Below are 13,628 nucleotides of genomic sequence, written 5' to 3' on the forward strand. Positions count from 1 at the left end.
CTTAACAAACTTACCCAAACTTCCAACTAGTTTTCAATGTACCACGTGCCTAACTCAGTCTGGAGATTTTTGTACAGTTCCATGCTAAATAACCGCAAGTAAACATTTTGCCATTTCCTGTTGCCTTACAACTATCTCAGTCAGAAGATACTTGCTCTGAAAAATCAAGCTTGCACAAGCTCACTAGAGATGTTATAAGCGGATAGCAATTTTTTTTTAAGTCTGTCTGGCTTAAACATGCTCCATTCCAACTAAACTTATACAAGCCATCTGCCTAAGCAGACTGAATGCTCAAGAAGTCACTGAAAACGTTCTATCTGCTCCAGAGAACTTGTATAACAACTCTCCTGAAAAATCCTGGCCTCTCTACGGGGAAATAAGAAGTAGCAACAGGAACAGTAGTTCTGTCTTCTGTCTTAATGCTCCTTCTGACAACATAACATTTTGATACAAATGCAAAAAGGTAAACAGCAGAGGAAGTTGGTTAGAAACAAGTAATGAAGCCCCTAGAAAGTACATTAAGAACAAAGCAGGGTTGGAAACAGGAGAATTACTTCCACTATAGCCACTCCCCCACAGAACCAAAAAGTGATTCCACTGCCCCAGAAACTTAATATTCCTGTATCTATAAAACCTATCAAAAAGCATGTCATAACTTCCTTTACTGAGAAATGCCAGAGGCAATTCATCAACTACTACCACATCCTAAGGACTCAGGATGGGTTTAAAAACTGTTGCAGCTCTGTCTGAAAACCAAGATGCAATTCAAAAAAATTAACCCACCACACAAAAAACCCCCAATCCAATACTGCTAATCTCCCTGCACTGAAAATGGTTAACTGCTAAACCCCATAAACCATCTTGCTAAAGAGCACCTCCTTTCGGTACACAAAATAGACTATAAACATACCAGTTTTCAGCTGAATCCACCAGCAGGCCAAGGGAGACAAGAGGAATGTCGTAACTCTTTAGGGACAGCGCTTAAACTAGCACAACGTGACAGCGACAGAACACTCATAAGGTAGTTTTGCCACCACAGTGTGTATGTAGATCTTTGATTCTTCCACTGTTGGAATCTCAGTGAGAAACAGCAATCTTTATTCCCCAGTAAGAGTATTATATCCTGATAAATTTTAGAACAGAAGTTTCATTGTATTTCTGCATGTGGACAAGCCTTAGCTGAGGTACACACAGTCTGTTTGAAACCAGGTAAGTCTCCACTGTCACAAGAAGAGAAGGAGGGCAATCTTGCTCCCTTTCATCCTAACCACCTTCTCACCACTAGTATTAGGCCCTTGCATCACCACACAGTCAGCCAGATCAAGAAGCCACCCTGGCCAAAAGGTAACTGGGGGAAAGGAATGAAAATCATTTTAGTTTTCAGCTGCATCACATGCCGTATGAACACTAACAATGGCATACGGAGCAGGAAGAATACATAACCATGGATAGAACCAACTCTTTTACCATCAGTGCAAATCTATCATGAAATGCACCCTGAATGAGGAAAAAGGAAACAGAATATGGATAATTATAGTTAGCGCGTATTTAGCTATGACAGCAACCAAGGTTCACATACGTTAGAGCTGAGATGAGTCTTGACAACACAGAAGTGTCATGAAGACCAAAATTTTTCTCAAGCATAATGGGTATCACAGGAAAATGCACACAGAGAAAGCTGTTTAGCGTATGATAAATGCCAGGAATGTCAGTTCACAAACAACACAAGTTCAGTCCTGAAAGAAATACTACATAGCTGGAGCAAATCAGGCTAAGTGTGAGAAGTTTAAGGAGGTGAAGGCAAAAAACACTTTGTCCTGGAAATTATTATAAAGCCAGTGGAATACTTAACAGGTCACAATGAGTCAAGAAAATTAATTTAGCAGTAACACTGTGAATAATCTGATCAAAAGTACATAAATTAGTGACAAAGCTACAGCAGGTAATGCAAATGATGAGAATAAAACACAGAAGCTGGCAAAAACTGTACTTCTGCTGATCCAAAAAAAAAAAAAAAAAGGCCAGAGTTATGAAACTGTAAACAAGACTGCATGATTCAAACATTATCTGGAAATTCAGGTCAAAAAACCTGGAATTGGAGAATACCAAGTGTGAGTAACTGAGTACAGCAGCTGTATTCACTGTGACAGTCAATGTCTCACTGCTTTTTAGCAGAAGAAATTTTCATATAAAAGAATTTTCTGTCTGTGCAAGACAGACAGAACATACTCTCTAAATTTGTCAAAGGCTCAATTTGACAATTTTTCTCCTACATAATTTGGGATTTTCAGAGTAATCTGGTTTCTACTGTAATTTCATTTCCATCAAACTAAGTCCCTTGAGTAAACAGTAATCAACTGAGGCACCAGGAATAAAAATTGTCCATACCTTATTTGTTACAGAAGTTAAATGATGTCTTACAAGAAAAGAAACAGAACTGCAGAAGTCAAAGGGAAATTTCTGGGTTATAAGGCAGCTATACAGAACTCCTGAGAAGTTACCTCTGTGTCTTGTTTATATACATTGCTGGAGTAATCATAGATTTTTGAGATTTATCTCTTCATCCTGTTCTCATTTTTCTGGGTACTGAGATAAAGGCAAAACTGAGGAAGAGCAAGGGAGCACAACAGCAACTTAGCCAATATAAGCTGTGTCTGCAACACCTGAACACCTAACAAAAATCCACTGAAAAGTTATGACAGGATTACTTTCGAAGAATTGAGACACAGAGGATGTAAACCTCATCAATAAAACAAAAGACAACACAAGCCTTTTTATTTAGAGTGATGTGGGAAATATATGTTAATGTTTGGGAAATGTACAGCCTAAGAGTGAAAAGCACCTATCAAGTTTATTAACAGAATACTCAGTATGGGTTCAGACTGATGTAATAAATGCCTTTACAGAAAGAATTCCAAAGATAAAATACTGAATGACAATCCAATTCCAATCCATCTTCTAGAGTGAATGAGTCAAGGATCCAATAAGAAGAAGAAGAGTTCATAATTCAAGTGGGGAAAAAAACCCACTGGTTTAATGGCAAGTTTCATTCTTGTATTTCCCCATTTTCCACTTCTACGTAAATTTAGAGAAATCTTCTTAAATTACCCATGGCTCAAATGAAAATATCCCCTTTAAATAATGAAATGCTTAAATAGTTCATGACTTGTGTATTTTTTTCCAAGGCTCTTTGCATCATTTGCTTTTCACCACACACAATTTTTAAGTAACTTCACTGAGGCATCTAATAACTCCACTGAAAATGAGTAATCGAGGCATTTTAAAAATCAAGCTTTTAGTTCTGCTGAGGAATCCACTCTGAAATACTACATATCCCAAGTCTTGATGAAATAATATATCCTATAGCAGAGAAAAACAAACATTTGCATTTATCAAGAATCTGAAAAAAAATAAGGTACCTCAAGCATCAATCTCGTATTTACAAATTCAGCAACGCAAAGAAAAAAAACAACCGATTATACACACCCTGTGACAAATTGTCTGTAAAGACAACACCTTCGTCCCAGCAAGAAAGCCTCTCCAAGGTATACACCTAACTTCCCCAATTTTGGTGAAACAAAACGTGTTACCCAGAAGCATTAGCTACCCACAAGCATGAGAGAGAAATTAAAAAGAAGTCTAAAGGAAGATATCCACAAAGACAAGTGGAATATCCACTAAAATTCTGAAATCATAAGTAATATTTTCAAGGAAAAATGGCACAAGAAAACACAGAATGAATTAAATGGAAGATATTCAGGAAGGAAAAGCAAAAAGGTAAATGCAGAGATGCTACTTTTATCAGATTGGTAAAATCTCACCACAGCGTTTCTTTAAAGGAGACTAGTAACACCAGACTAAGCAGGCAAGTAAGAGCAAAGTACAAAAATCTAAACAAAGAAAATCCTCATTTCTCATTAAGGGAAAACATCTTTAAAACCATGAGAAGTATCTAAAGAGAAAACAAACGTTTCCAGAGCTTGTGAAAGAAGCAGGTTTTTTATACCTACTGTACCAGTCTACAGAAGTGTACCCTAAAAATAATGTCTTTATAATTCCTATAGATGGAAAAGCTACTGAAGCAGAACTGTTTAAATGTCAATTTGGTTGTTAAGGCTTCTCCCCTCTCCCCCTGCCATTTCTGGCACAGAAGTCCCAAGAAAAGAACTTAAATTCATCAAATACACTGGAAAAGCTGATTATGTTAAAGAGGTATGGAATAAAGAATTCTAGTGAACAACTGTAATTTAAAAGTTAAATGACATACAATGATAAACTCACGTTTAAAATTTTGCTGTTAGAATGATTGAAAGTAGAACTAAAGGGTTAGTCTTCATTATAAGTGTGAACTACTACTATTTATCGTACTTTCAGACCCAAAAAGAACCACAGTAGTTCATCAACACTGAAAATCCCTCAAACTGTATTTTAGGTGTAGTATAGTGTAAGCACATAAAAGCGTGAAGCAGCTCTCACAGCAGAGATTTTGATTCTCTGCTCTCAACTGTTAGTTACTTGCTGCTGGTCTAGATAATGTATACAACTTCTGCAACATCTCAATCTTCCTGTGCAATCCTCACACCTACAGAAATATTAAAAACACCATCAAGTGTCATGTACAATTTCCATTTTAGAAAAAGGTGATCTTCTCAAGTACCAACTAAGGATCAAACAATACAATGCATTTGAATCTCCAAATAAAACTCTCATGTTAGCTACTACTTGTCAACAACAAAACTAAACTACCATGTTGGTCATTCACTATCCTCATGCAAGCTGCCTCCAGGCACCATACCAGTTGCTACTGGTTCTAAATATTCACTCTATTACCAGTGAAGTGATACAAAAAAAAACCCAAATTCCTGACAAGATACATTACCAAACCCTCCTTCATCTAGTCACAATTCTTAGGATGGTGCAGATAAGTGAAAAACTTCAGTCATACACCTGCTATCAGGCTGATACTGATCATATGGGGTTTTCTTCCATGGCTGAAGACACATCAGCTTACAGCAAAGTTTCACTACCGCTCTGCTACCTGCTGCATCCATTGCCACCAATGAAAATGAAGCTTTTCATTTTGATTCAAAGCTTTTCATTTTATGAAAAAAATTCTGTTTTCCCACTCCTAAAAGATGGAAGGACAGGAAATGATGGCTTCTCAAATGTCATAAGGGGAATTCATGTTTCAAGTTACATCCTCACTAGACACGTTACAATTGTCAACCACAGCAATCTAACTAAACTGCCACAAGAACAGTAAGAGTTTTCAGGCAATCTGGTGGTTATCTTCCTGTCTTAATGACCAGAACTATCATGAAGAAACTCTGACACAGCAATAGAGCTATAAAGCACTTAAGAAACCTCACCTACTCACCTAGGGAAAAAGTTAGTACATCATCTTAAAAAATATATCCCAGTGCACGTGTGTGTATACACACACACAATTATAAGCAGTCAGGAAACACACCTGGGATTGTAAGTTCCCGCTGTGATTAATAAAGCACTGTCTGAAAGACATGGAGGGCTGTGCAAAACTGGAGCCTGAAACTGTAGAACAAGTCACTGGAGTTTTCACCTCCAAGCTCCGTCAAATTTGTGTCACAATTTGCATAAAAAATAATGGAAATCCTAACAGCTAAAGGATTCTGGAAAATGCATTAAAAGGAAAGGTCAGAGATCACCAAGCAATTAACATTGTATTTCTAAATTAGAAATATACAAAGTAACATAAAATATAGCTTAAACTATAGCTTAAGCTTTTAGTTTATCAAAATTTTGGTCTTTCACCAATCTATTCACCTAAAAATTAAGCTAAGCAGATCCACCCTTCTTAATTAACTTTCAAAGTCATGGACTTTTTCTGTTGAAACTTATTCAGTAACATACCAAAGTACTTCACTGCTAAGACAGCAGAAGAATTAAACACTAAAAGATACAAGGCTCATTTACTGAGATGCCAGTATATTTTGATAACAATGTTTATTCTCATCTTACATTAGAGAAGTAGGAGACTTTTCTTCCTCTCACTGTCAATTTTCATTTCTGGACAAGAAAACTTAAGTTTCACCCACAGCCAATACAGGCCTGTCACCACTATCCCACACCACGTTGCTATCAAGGACACTCCCCTCCAAGCAAAAACCCTGTCTGGTAACAGAGCAGTCCTACCTGGAAGACATCACTACTGTTTTTTCTTCACTGAACACAGTTCTAAATAATTTCCGTTTTCTTCTTTCACGATTTCAGAGCATTATAGCTAAGACCACCCTAACACAATACCTTTTCCTCTTCCCACACCTAGTCCTGGTGAAGCTAGAGAAAAGGTTAAGCAGCAATTAAGTGACTTAAGGATTGAAGCCTATGAAATTTATAATGTCCATTTTTTGTGCCATTCCATGTTGATAATTAAGCTGTTTAAAAAAGTGGTACTTCTCTTAAAGGCTCTTCTAGGAACAATTTTCTATTACTTGAAGTTTGGGTATTTTACAAGAAAGCTTAATGAAGTTAGCCCTGAAATTCCCTCCATGTACTTTTCATTATTTTGAAGTACTCATTTGAACAACACTTCTGTTAAAAAAATATATATACACTAGGGAAGTCGTTTACACTTCATAGCAGAGAGGAGAAGAGGACATGAGCAAACACTAAGGAGTCACATGTTCATGTCTTGCCTTCAACATATTTTTGAATCCCAGCTTTAAAAAATATTGGAAAAAAGGTTTCTTTCTGTGAGAGTTCTCCATTCACAGATGTACATCTTTAAGGAATGATGCAATGTGGAATTCCCCTCTTATGAGTGAATTCATGGCCAAACATTAACTACCAAACAGTATGATTTGCTAGGATGTCCATGCAAAGATCTACATGCGAGAAAATCACATTTTTCGTTTGGTAGTTACATGCGCAAGGAAAACAAATCTCAAAACAGGGTTACATACTGGTTTTCTAAGCAGATCGAGGATGCTATAAATAAAAGTTTCCCACAGTAACATTCCTGATAGCTATACATTACTTCTAAAGCAGCCTTCATTTTAACTTCATGGAAAAAGTTGAAAATAGTAGCATCTGAAACATGACTAGATCTTAAATCTACGTCTCATATATCTCTTTTGGAGGTGTACTAACACCAGATAACTTAACCAAAGGCAAGTAATCATTCTCACAGTTAGTACTAACTAATCCTTTAAGAAAACCATCAGTAATGTTTCCTTTAGAAAGCAAGTCTGAATATACATGTATCCATATGAGTTTTATTCCCACCATTTTAATTTTTATTTGAAAACACATCAACAGCTGGCAACCAAAAAGCTTTGATATCACAAGCAGATTGAATTCAGCTCTGAAATAAAATGAGTAACTAATGGCTTCTTATAAAATGCAGCAAATACCAGAAAATTCACAACAGAAAATGCAAAAGGAACTGGCTGTGCTGTTAAGCAACCTTAACAAAAAAAAAAAAAAAAAAAAAAGGCAGAAAGATTTTACACTAAGTCACAACTGGCTACTTCAAGACCTTACTTACTTCACTTCTCTCCTCTACTGTGGGAAAGTTATTAACAGCTCTCTTGTAACCTTACCAACACTCAATATTTTAAATGATTTTACCAAACCAGATCTACAAAAAGTGCTCAAAGCACCAATGGGCTCAAGCAGACACTGTAATGTCTCAAAAATGCAGCAGCTGACATTTTGAGGGTGCAAAGTCATGACAGAACAGCTTTCTGCCACTGTCTATTCAAGACTTTTAAGTGCAGAGAGAAACTCTTAACCATATTCTCAAGGCATGTTACAGCCTTACAGCCTAAGCATAACAGAGACAGCCAATACAACATAACTGTTTTAAAAAGGTTACTCATTACGAAATTGTAATTCATTATAACTGTGTGAGAACTTTAAAGCGTTACTACATTAATAAGAGAACAAAAAACTACATTTAATATAAGAAAAACGCAGTGACATTTTCCAAACACATTAATCTCAAGTAGCTCAAACTTCCCGGGTAGAAAAATCCAAGTCTCACTGCATGCAAACATATGCTTAATCAAAGACCTTCTTTCCATCCATGTCTCTGCTAAGGAAAGACTGTTTCTTTTAACTCCCATTCTGCAATATGAAGGTTTACCAAACTGCTCTTCCTAAACTTAACAACTACTTGGCAAGACAGCTAAGCAACTGACATTCATCACTACTGATGAACAAAATCACATAATAAGAACCTCTTCAGAAAAACAGGACAAAATAGAGATTGTGCTAAACGTTCTACACTGATGGTAAAGGGCAGGTATAGCAATGTAGCTTAATTTTTAATTTTTTTTCATTAGGTTTGTGTCAGGGAGATAGTATGCATAATAAAACTCAGTTATGTAAAAAACCCCCCAAACTCACGTATTTATACTCCACAAACATTGTGTATAAGACAAGTCCACAGCAACAGCACACAGCATTGTGCGAAAGGCAAGGTATTACAACGGAAGATAGATCTTATCAAGCTATTGGGTTTATTGGGTATGTTCCCAAAACATACCCTAAAGTACAGCTTTAAATTTTGAATTCTGATTTTAAACCAGGGTGATATGGATAATAAAACTGGATGCAGTTGCAGTTTCAAGAGGAGACACATTCATGTTACAAGAAAACTTAAGATACTTGAACAAGAGAAACCGTGTCCACTGTTCATATTAATGCTAATGCTAACATCCAGGAAACAATTTTCTAAAGGACACAAAAGCCTTCACATGTACAGCCTTTCAAGTGAACAGAAAACCCAGCAAAGTTTCTTACATCTTCAGACAACCACTTCACACCAGTCTCTGCAAGTGCTGGATAAACAAAGACTACTGGTTTGATTAAACAGTGTTTGTGATTACAAGAAAAAGAATTAAAGTGTAATAGTTTTGAGGGTTTTGCCAGGTTTGGTTTGTTTTTTTTTTTTAAAAAAAAAAATAACACTTTAAGGGAACAACAGTAAGAGACACCTTTGATTCATTTACTTCACAAAGGAGGCTATCCTGCTCAGGATGTTTTCAAAATATGCCTAGAGTTTTTAGATCTCTCTGGAGATATAAAACAGTATTTCTGGGGACATAAAAAACAAAAAACAAAAAACCTCAAGAGTACTGCCTAACACAAAAGTGCTTGCCATTCAAATACCTGAAATAAGTTCCAAACCTATTTCTAAACCAGAGCAAAAAGGACTTAAGTATTTCCCATGAAACAATGTATTTTCAATATACACCTGATAGAAACATAATTTTAAAGCCATTTAAAAGTGATTTCTTCAAACTAGTAACTGGATTCCTATTCATTATTACCCAAAGTTGTATTCATATTGGAAGTCCTAAACTAATTTCCACTTCAAATATAGGATGTCTTGGAACAAAGGTATTACAGGTACCTTTACTTTCTTAAAAGTCTATTTAATTTTGTTGAATGGACACTAATCTACTATTTTTGTTTATCCTCAGTCTCACTTGTAAGAATTCCAGAATACTAATAAAATGCATAAACCTAAAAGTGTGCATTTAGAACAGAGAGTAGTTGTACTGGTCTGAGTACAAAAGCACCACAATGTGGGAAATAAAATGTTTATTTAAGGGTGACAGCATTCCACAGATAGACAAAGAGTAAACAGTTTTCCTACCACTATCCTTATTGACTACCACCCTTCAGATGTAGTCTTTCTGTCAATTCAATGGGCAGAAGCATCACCACAAGGGCAAATTCTGCAAGACTCGAAGGAGCAGTCTGGAAAGATTAAGACAGAGGCTACCCAAAAGAAATACCATTAAGAAAACCTACACAAAAGTAAAAAAAGTTATTGGAGTGAGAGAAAAAACTTACTGTGATATAATCTTACATTTATTTTTAGCCAATTCCCCCTCCCTCAAAAAAAACATGCTGAAACTTGAGTCTCTTCCACTGCAGCTTTATGACTGTTTTTCATTCAAAGCTATCATTAAGTATCACCCTTGTCCAGTGTATTGCAACAGAATAATCAATACCTGTGCTTTATATGCTTCCCCAAAAATTCTTGGTATTAGCTACTGTACTTTGTTGGTTCAAAGAGTAAACATTACTTCAACTCAAAGAATCGAAAGCATTATTAAAAACAAAAAAACCCCAACACCCTCAGGCATGACTTAAGATTTTGCTGAAATAAACATGTTACTTGATCAGAAATATTTATGGTGGAGAGTCCTGCCAATTTCCCAAAGTAAAACCTTAAAATATCAAGAATAAAGTTAGCTGTCTACAGATTTCAGTTGCCCCTAAATCCTACTTACTAGAGACACCATTTGAAGTCCATAATCAATAAAGTTCAATGCTCCAAATACTCATCGATAATCCCTTCCTAAACATAACAATTTTAGTATCCATTTGTCAGGCATTTGAGAAGCTTGCTGAAAAACACAGGTTACCTAGTCCATCTGTCACAACAAGTGTTGCCACTAGTATACTTAACACTGCATATTAATATCTAAATTCAACAACTTTTTAAAAATACAGGCCCCAGTTCTGCAACTAGGTCAGCAAAAGCGGGCCCTGCGCTAGCTTTGAGCCTGTGACTTCAGAGGGTCTTTGGGCCGATTCAAACCTCCAGTGATACAAATACAACTGCAGAACTGTGAATATCAATCAAGTTGCACAGAGAACACGAAGACAGCCGAGACAGACACAGACCATCTACAGTGAGCCTCGGAGTCCTTTGAACATTTAATTAGAACAATTCATTTCTCAATTTTTTTTTTCCTGTAGGGTTGTATGTTGGGTGTTACTGTACATCTTCAAAATAACTGGACTTCCGAGGGAGCAACCTGAAAATGAAACATGGCATCTTAAAAAGCACCTCCACGTTTTTGGATGTTTCTATGAGAACAGTCACTTAAGAACAAAATAAATAATTTTCAAAGTCTGTGCTCTCTGTATACAAACAATGCTGCACAAGGTGGGACAGCACACGTTATTAAGAGTAATTACCAACCCCGATAACCCATCCATAATGGTGAAATCCTCCGTTTCCTTGAGGACAATAACAGAGAATAACCGTGGCCAAACCGCATGCAACTACCCCTGCCGCACACCCTGGACAAGGGGAGCGGGTTGTATCGCCTAAAATAAATCGCAGCAGACAAGCCCTGAGACATAACTTCGAGGCGAAGGGGCAGGCTGAACTAGAGGAAGACGATGCAAAAAGCGACAAACGCTTTTTGAGCATCGAAATAGAGCTGCTGGAAGCCGAGACTAGAGGAGGAGCCTACGTGTTAATAATGTTTACAGCGGGCGTGAACGAGCTGGTGCTGGCGGTTTTCATTGAGACTGTAGGAAAAGCGCCTCGGCAGGGCCTTATTTCCAGGCGTCGCCCGGGCCTACACGGCTCCAATCACTCCACCTCAGTAATGGCGTTCGGTGCGAAGGGAAGCGAGAACCAGGGAGGCAAAGCTGGGTGCAGCGCTGCGGGGAGCCACCCGGCCCTCCTCACCCGGCGGCACCGGGGGGAGGAGGGGCGGCGGGAGGGGCCGCCCGGCGGAGCCCCCCGAGGGGCGCTGAGCACTTCCATCCCCCGGCAGTCAGGGAAGAGGATGAGGAGCCGTCAGCCATTTTCCCTTGCCCTCCAAAACACCAGCGATGCAGGGCCACACGCTGGGGGCTGCGAGGGAGGCGCTGCCGCCACCCGCCGCACGTTATCCCCACCCCCCACCCCCGCCGCCCGCCCCGCGGGGCCCGGCTCGCCCCCTCCTCCCCGCCGCACCCCGCTGTCCCGCACCCCGACCCGGGGACCCCTTCCTCGGAGAGAGTCTCCTTCCGCTCCGCTCGGCACGGCGGCGGCCGGCTGCAGCGCCAACGGCTGCCCCCGCGCCGCCCGCTCGGCCTCGCCGCGTCCCGGCCCCGGCCTCGGCCCCACCCGGGCACGGCGCTCCGCCACTCACCCCCGCACGACTGCCCCTTGTCCCGCGGCTGCTGCTGCGACGACCCGGTGCTCTCCCGGGTGCTGCCGAAGGAGCGCGGCCGGGGACTGCCTCATCCCAGGCAGCCAGCAGGGCAGAGTCTCATGCCAGGCCCCGCGGTCCCGGGCGTGCAGCCGGCTGGCTGAGCGGGCGGCTCCGCTTCCCCGGTTCCTCCCTCGGGCGGGCGCCGTGTACTGCGACGGGAAGAGAGAGGGAGAAGCCGCCACCGCCGCCCGCGCTTCGGATCCCGGGCCTGGCCGCTCCGCTCTCTCCGGCGCCGGCGGCACCGCCGGGGCGTTTTTCCTGCGTCACCAGCTCCTGCCCGGCGGCCCTGAGCTTCGGCTCCGGCTGGGGCTTGGCCGGGGCCTGCGCGCTCCGCTCCGCCCCGTCCGGGGACGGGGCGCACGCGGGGGAGGGGGCGCACACGCACCCCGCGCCTCTCGGCGGGGCCCGGGGCTCGGCTGGGCGGCAGCGGCGGAGGCGGGCAGGCGGCGGGCAGCGGCGGGCGGGCAGGAAGGTGGCAGCGGAGGGGCCGGCCCGGGCGGCTGGAGCGCTCTGCGCTGACGGCTCCTGTGCGTGCGGGGGGAGGGGAGGGCGGGGGAGGGGGTAGGGGGGGAGGGAGCGAGGCGAGACGCGGCGGCGGCTCCTCGCGCTCCCGGCGGCGGCAGCACACCTCCGTCTGGCGGGGCCCTGGGCAAGATGGCGGCCCCAGCAGAGCCTTCCGCGCCCGGCCCGCGCCGCAGGCCCCGACCTAGCGCGGCGGCGGCGGCGGCTCCGCCACCCGAACGGCGTGACGCGCGGCCCGCCCCCGGCCCCCCGGGCTGTCACTCACGCCGCGGCGGCGAGGCCCAGGCCGCGGCCCGCCTGCCCCCACCCTTGTGTGTGCGCCGAGGGAGCGCGCGAGCCAGGCGGGGGGAGCGCTGCCGCGTGTGCGCGCGCGCGCGGCCGCTTCACGTCGGTTGGGCTCAGGCGGGTTCCATTGTGACCCGCTGGGCGAAGCGCGCGGAGGGCCCGGATAATGACGTCAGCGCGGACGCTGCCTTCTGGGCCCGGCCCTCCCCTCCCCTCCCCTCCCCTCCCCTCCCCTTCCCTTCCCTTCCCTTCTTCCCGGCCGGGGGCTGGGCCCTGGTCCCTTTGGGCCTGGTGGTGGCGGGGCTACCTTTGGCATGGCGGCGGGTGGTGCCGCTCCGCCTTGGGGTCGCCGTGCGGGAGGACGGGCGGACAAAGCCGGGCCGGGGGGGGCGGGCAGAGGCGGTCTGACTGGCCGCTTGCGGCCCGAAGCGGGCGGCGGTACCGGGTACGGCCGCCGGGGCAGTGCGAGCCGGCCCGGCGTGCCCGCTCTCCGCCCGGGGCCGGAAACACCCGGGGCAAGGAAGGGGTGAGGTGGCGTTGTCCAGCGGTTGCGGCTGTCGCACTGGTCAGCTCGGCTGTGGCCCGGCCTTGGGCACCGGCCGCCTGTAGGCCTCGGGCCAGCCGCCTGACAACGGGCTTTTGGGCAGGGCCTCGGAGGTGCACGCACCGGTGACTTCATTCCTTACCGAAACGCTGCCTCCCTCAGAACATACCTGTTAGGGGACACCAACGTTTTAAAAAGCCAAGTGGATCTTTCGTTGCTCTTGTCTCTTCGTTTGATAGGTTTGCATTTACGTACACGACTATAGAATGAAATCAGTACAACCC

At 43.2% G+C, this 13,628-nt stretch overlaps 1 protein-coding gene across 2 annotated transcripts in view; it reads right to left on the bottom strand.

The window, feature by feature from the left end:
* USP9X (ubiquitin specific peptidase 9 X-linked) overlaps positions 1-12,730 on the bottom strand; it is a 107,907-nt gene extending 95,177 nt beyond the window's left edge. For both annotated transcript variants that reach the window (XM_074905168.1, XM_074905160.1), the window contains exon 1: positions 11,931-12,730. The gene's annotated coding sequence lies outside the window, so the exon portion shown is untranslated. The remainder of the gene's footprint in view (positions 1-11,930) is intronic.
* Positions 12,731-13,628: the final 898 nt, after the last annotated feature.

This window comes from Athene noctua, chromosome 1 (assembly GCF_965140245.1).
Source record: "Athene noctua chromosome 1, bAthNoc1.hap1.1, whole genome shotgun sequence".
NCBI lineage: Eukaryota > Metazoa > Chordata > Aves > Strigiformes > Strigidae > Athene > Athene noctua.